Source organism: Herpailurus yagouaroundi, unplaced genomic scaffold (assembly GCF_014898765.1).
Source record: "Herpailurus yagouaroundi ecotype Mexico unplaced genomic scaffold, PumYag 186, whole genome shotgun sequence".
Lineage (NCBI taxonomy): Eukaryota > Metazoa > Chordata > Mammalia > Carnivora > Felidae > Herpailurus > Herpailurus yagouaroundi.
In genome coordinates, this window is record NW_024412417.1 from 18278169 (window position 1) to 18283664 (window position 5496).

General features: G+C 33.6%; 1 long non-coding RNA gene across 1 annotated transcript in view; it reads left to right on the forward strand.

Annotated features, from left to right (window-relative positions):
- Positions 1-4434, forward strand: part of LOC121042852 (uncharacterized) — a 9482-nt gene extending 5048 nt beyond the window's left edge. Inside the window, exon 3 of the long non-coding RNA XR_005796489.1 lies at positions 3985-4434. This is a non-coding gene — a long non-coding RNA (uncharacterized LOC121042852). The remainder of the gene's footprint in view (positions 1-3984) is intronic.
- Positions 4435-5496: the final 1062 nt, after the last annotated feature.

Consider the following 5496-nt stretch of genomic DNA (forward strand, 5'->3'; position numbering starts at 1 on the left):
ATATAGATATATATAAATGCAAACCTTCTGTAAGTCCTTTGAGAGTACCTGCTCATTTGGATTCCCAGATATAATCATCTTCCTGATTTTTAGCATATATTTTTCCCTATTTGCTTTATCAAAAGAAGCACTGAACTTTATAACCAATTACACCATAGGAAAGTTATAATTGTTGAAAATGAAAGCTATTGATAAAAGTTAACAATTGTATTTACTGTAAGTCAATCACTTTACATATATTATCAAATTTAACCCTCAAATTATCTGTGATGTGCTTGTTTTCACAGATGAAGAAATTAAGCTTTAGAAACTAAAGCTTTAGAAAATAAGAAACCTGGCCCAGGTTACACAGAAGTGGCATTTTAACCAGTCCATCTAACTTTAGGGCCCAATAATCTTAATACACTAAAAAGAAAAAAAAAAATAAGTGGGAAAAAAAAAACATTTACAAGGCATTTATATGGAGGATGTTAGCCAGTTGTATTCTTATCTTCACTGAATAAAAAAGATATTATTAATTCATTGTCCTCAAAGTTGAATTCTGGGCTGGCAGCAACAGCATCACCAGGGATCTTGTTTACAATGCAAATTCCCAGGTCCCATCCAGAACTATTGATCAGAAACTGGAGTATGGGACACAGCTTCTTTTTAACAAGCCTCACAGGTAATTCTGGTGCTCATCCACTGGTTTAATTCTTTAATTCCTTACCCTAGCAGAACCTTAGGATCACTTGAGAATTTTACACAAACAAGATACTTGGGCTTGTTCCTAGAGATTCTGATTCACTTGATCTGGGGTACAGCATAGACAAGGACCTTCAGGTGGGGGGCACCTGGGTGGCTCAGTCCATTAAGTTCAGGTCATGATCTCATGGTTTGTGAGTTCGAACCCCATGTCAGGCTCTGCGCTGACAGCTCAGAGCCTGGAGCCTGCTTCAGATTCTGTGTCTCCCTCTCATTCTGCCTCTCCCCCACTTGCACCCTGTCTTTCCAAAAAATCACATTACAAAAATTAAAGGGAATTTTTTTTTTCAATGTAGCAGGTGGTTTAACGTATATAGCCATGGTGAGAACCAATGGCTTGACTGAAAGAGCTAACGAAGAAAAAAACGCTGGGTTGTTTCCAGACAATAGTAAAATGACTTAGGTATGCCTAAAAACATTTCTGGAGGGTTCTTTAATTCTAGGATTATGAAACAATGACCTTGGTGCCTAAAAGTGTTATATATTTAATTTCCGGAGCATTTAAGGACAAAAAGATGACCACAGATTAAATAAACCAGAACCAAGAGACTAAGTACCTCCACGGTTCATATTGTTTTGCTGTTTTTGAAGTAATTTATCTCCTAAATTTCTTTTAAAATCTTTAAGGAATAAAATATTTATGTCTTGATCACTCTTGATCACAATTTTGACCCTTGTCTAATAATTTACAATTGCTGCTATGATGACATTTTGTTTCTGTTTACACAAAGCATTATTATTTGTCCCTCCCAAAATAAGCAGTCAATGCCTATATTCTAATCTCTAACTGCTCCAATATCTTATTTTTAATATGGGATGAATGAATATCTGGGAAATGAGCAGTGAGAAGAAATTCTTCCTAAATAAATCACAGAGGGTTTAGAATTACTGGTTGTATCTTGTGATTATACTGCCTGCTTAGATTCTACATCTTCCATAAGAAAACCATGAGCTTTGGGAATAACTATTTTCTTGTATCAAAATGTATATCCTTACAATATTATAAGATTATATTAATATAAATTCTAAATATAAATTTATATTAATATAAATTCCACAAAAAGTAATGAAGCATTGATACATGCTACAACATGGATGAACCTCCAAAACATTATGCTACGTGAAAAATGTCAGAACAAAGGGTCACACGTTGTGATTCCATTTATAGAAAATACCCAAAATAGGTAAATCCACAGTAGAGCAATTAAGGAGATTACTGGTTTTCCAGGGGCTGCAGGTAAGGACAGGTAGGGAGCGACTGTTTAATGAGCATGGGTCTCCTTTCAAATTGATGAAATGTTTCGGACCTAGGTAGGGGTGATAGTGACACAATACTGTGAATGTACTAAATGCCAGTGAGTTGTATAATATATAATGGTTAATTTTAATGCTATGTGATTTCACCTCAATAAAAAAAATAATTTTTTCATGTTTATTTATTTTTGAGAGAGAGAGAGACAGACACAGAGACAGAGGGTGATTGGGGAAGGGGCAGAGGGAGAAGGAGACACAGAATCTGAAGTAGGCTCTAGGCTCTGAGCTAGCAGCACAGAGCCTGACATGGGGCTCCAATCCACAGACCATGAAATCATGACCAGAGCATAAGTCGGACGCCTAACTGACTGAGCCACCCAGGCGCCCCAATACAAAAATAATTTTAACAATAATTGACATCACATCCTAAAAAGCACTTTTGGCAACCGCATTTTCACTGGATTACCATGAGATGCATTGAAATAAAACATGTATTTTTTAATTTTTATTTTGAAGTAATTATAAATAGGAAACTAAAAAGGTGGTACAAGAAAGACCCATGTACTTTTCACTGTTTCTCCATTGTTTACATCTTACCAGTAATTATAATTATAGTACAATATAATCAGGAATTGGGCATTAGTGCAATGCGCATATATAGTTCTGTATCATTTTATCACATATATAAAATCATATATCCAACACTACACTCAAGATACAGAAATATTCCACCACCACAAAGATTTCTCTTGTGCTATTCCTTTAAGTCATAGACTCTCTTCTTACCACTAATATGTTTTCCATCTCTAAATTTTTGTTATATAAAGAATGCTATATAGATGGAACTATGTAGCATGCTTTTTCTTCAGACTGGCTCTTTTTCACCCATCATAATGTCCTTGAGATCCATCCAAGTTTGTGTGTTCATTTCTTGTCATTACCAAGTAATATTCCATGGTATGGATGTACCATAGTGTTTAATCATAATCTATCAATGGACAATTTGATTGTTTCTACTTTGGGGTTATAACAGATAAAGCTGCTCTGAAAAACTGTGTACAGGCTTTTGTGTAGACACAAATTTCCACATCACAGCCAAAATGCCCAAGAGCATGAATGCTGGATTCTACAGTAAAGGTTTATTTGGTTTTTTAAGAACCTGCCCAACTGTCTATACTATTTTCCAATTCCATTAGCAGTATGTGAGAAGGTCACTTTTTCCATATCATTGCCAAATGATAATTTGGCATTATCACTATTTCCTATTTTGGCTGTTCTAAGAGATGTGGAGTCATATCATAATCTAAGTTTACATTTCCCTAGTGGCCAGTGATATTAAATATTTCTGCATGTGCTTCTCTGCCATGGTATACCTTTGTCCTTGTCCATGAAATTTCTCTTCATGTCCCTGCCTGTTTTCTAGCTGGATTGTGTTTTTTTTTTAATATTGATTTTTAAGAATTTACTATTTGTATTAAGAGTTTTAAAAATATATCCTAGGTATGAGTCCTTTGTCAGATAAATGGTTTACAAATATTTTCTCCTAGTCTGTAGTTTGTCTTTAAATTTCTTTCTTAATAAGGTCTTCACAGTACAATAGTTTCTAATTCTAATAAAGGCTAAATTATCTTATTTTTGAACGAATCATGCTTTTGATATATTAAGAAATCTTTACAAAGCTTTAGGTACTAAAGATTTTCTCCTCTTACCTTCAATTTATACTTTACATTTAAATGTATTGATGATTTTAAGTTATTTTTTTTTCTATAACATATGAGGTATAGGTTGATTTTTGTTTTGTTTTGTTTTGTTTTGAGGGGGGTTGCTTATGGAGTGCTTCAGTTCTACTTATTGAAAAGACTATTCTTCATACATTGAATTGCTTTTGCACACTTAGAAAAGTAAATCAATTGGTTGCATTTGTGTGGGTCTATTTCTAAGTTCTTTATTCTATACAACTGATCTATTTATCTCATTTTTCAACAGTAACACCACACAGTCCTGGTTTCTGCAGTATATCATCATTTCCAAAATTCAGATGGAGTGATTCCTTCTACTTTATTCTTCTTTAAAAAAAAAAAGTTTAAGATAGTCTAGCTCCTCTGCTTTTCTACATAAATTTTAGAGTAATTTTGTCTAAATCTACAAAAAATTCTTGCTAATATATTTACATATGTATGCTAATTTGGGGAGAATTGACAAGTTTCCTATTCTTTATCATATTGAGTCTTTCAATCTGTGGATGTGATATGCCTCTCCATCTAAGATCTTTGATTTCTTTCATCAGTATTCTGTAGTTTTTCTGTACATATGGCCTGCATAAATTATTAAATTTATACCTATTTCACTTCTGAATGGTTACAAATGCTATTGTTTACTTAATCTTGATTTCTACATTTTTATTCTCAGTGAATAGAAACATAATTAATTTTTTTAAATGTTTATTTATTTTTGAGAAAGAGACAGTGTGAGCAGGGGAAGGGCAGACAGAGGGAGATACAGAATCCGAAGTAGGCTCCAACCTCTGAGCTGTCAGCACAAAGCCTGACGCAGGGCTCAAACCCACGAACCGTGAGATCATGACCTGAGCCAAAGTCAGATGCTCAACCAACTGAGCCACCCAGGGGCCCTGAAACATAAATGAGTTTTGAATGCTTATTTATATCCTGTAGACTTCTTTAACTCACTTATTAGTTCTAGAAGGTTTTGTTTTTGTTTTTGTTTTTGTTTTTGTAGATTCCTTGGATTTTGTACATAGGCAATCATATCATCTGCAAACAGGAATGAGTTCTTCCATTTCAATTTATATGTCTTTTACTTTCCTTTCTAGCCTTATTTTCCTGGCTAAAACTTCTCCACAATTTCTTCCATAAATTAAAAGAGAAGGGGCAGTTTTCAACTCAAAAATAAAAACTACAGACAAGTATCACTCATGAATATACAGGCAAAAAAACTTCTTAGCAAAATGTTAGAAAACAGAATCCACACAAATAACATGAACAAGTGAGGTTTATTTCAAGGATACAAGGCTGATTCAATATTTGAATATCAGTCAATGTAATCCACCATATTAATAGGCTAAAGAAGAAAAATCACCTGATCATATCAACTGATATAGAAAAAAATATATCTGACAAAATGTAACATCCATTCATGATAAAAACCCTCAGAAAAACTAGGAATGGAGGGGATCATATTCAACTTCATAAAATATGAAAATAATAAACTATAGCTCAAATTAAATCAAATGAGGTGTGTTATCTATTCCCTTTTATGTATCACTCACTAATATATGTGTTGAGAATCCACTACGTCACTATACATATGTTAATAACCAGTAAATTTCATTACTTAACACATAGTCAGTAAAGTCCACAGGAAAGATTATGCATTCTACAATGAATCCATGGGCAAACTGATTCAAAATGTGTTTCATCCCTTGATCTGGAAAGTCTACCTTAGACACAAGGTCAGATCCTTGTGTTTTTATCTCTACCC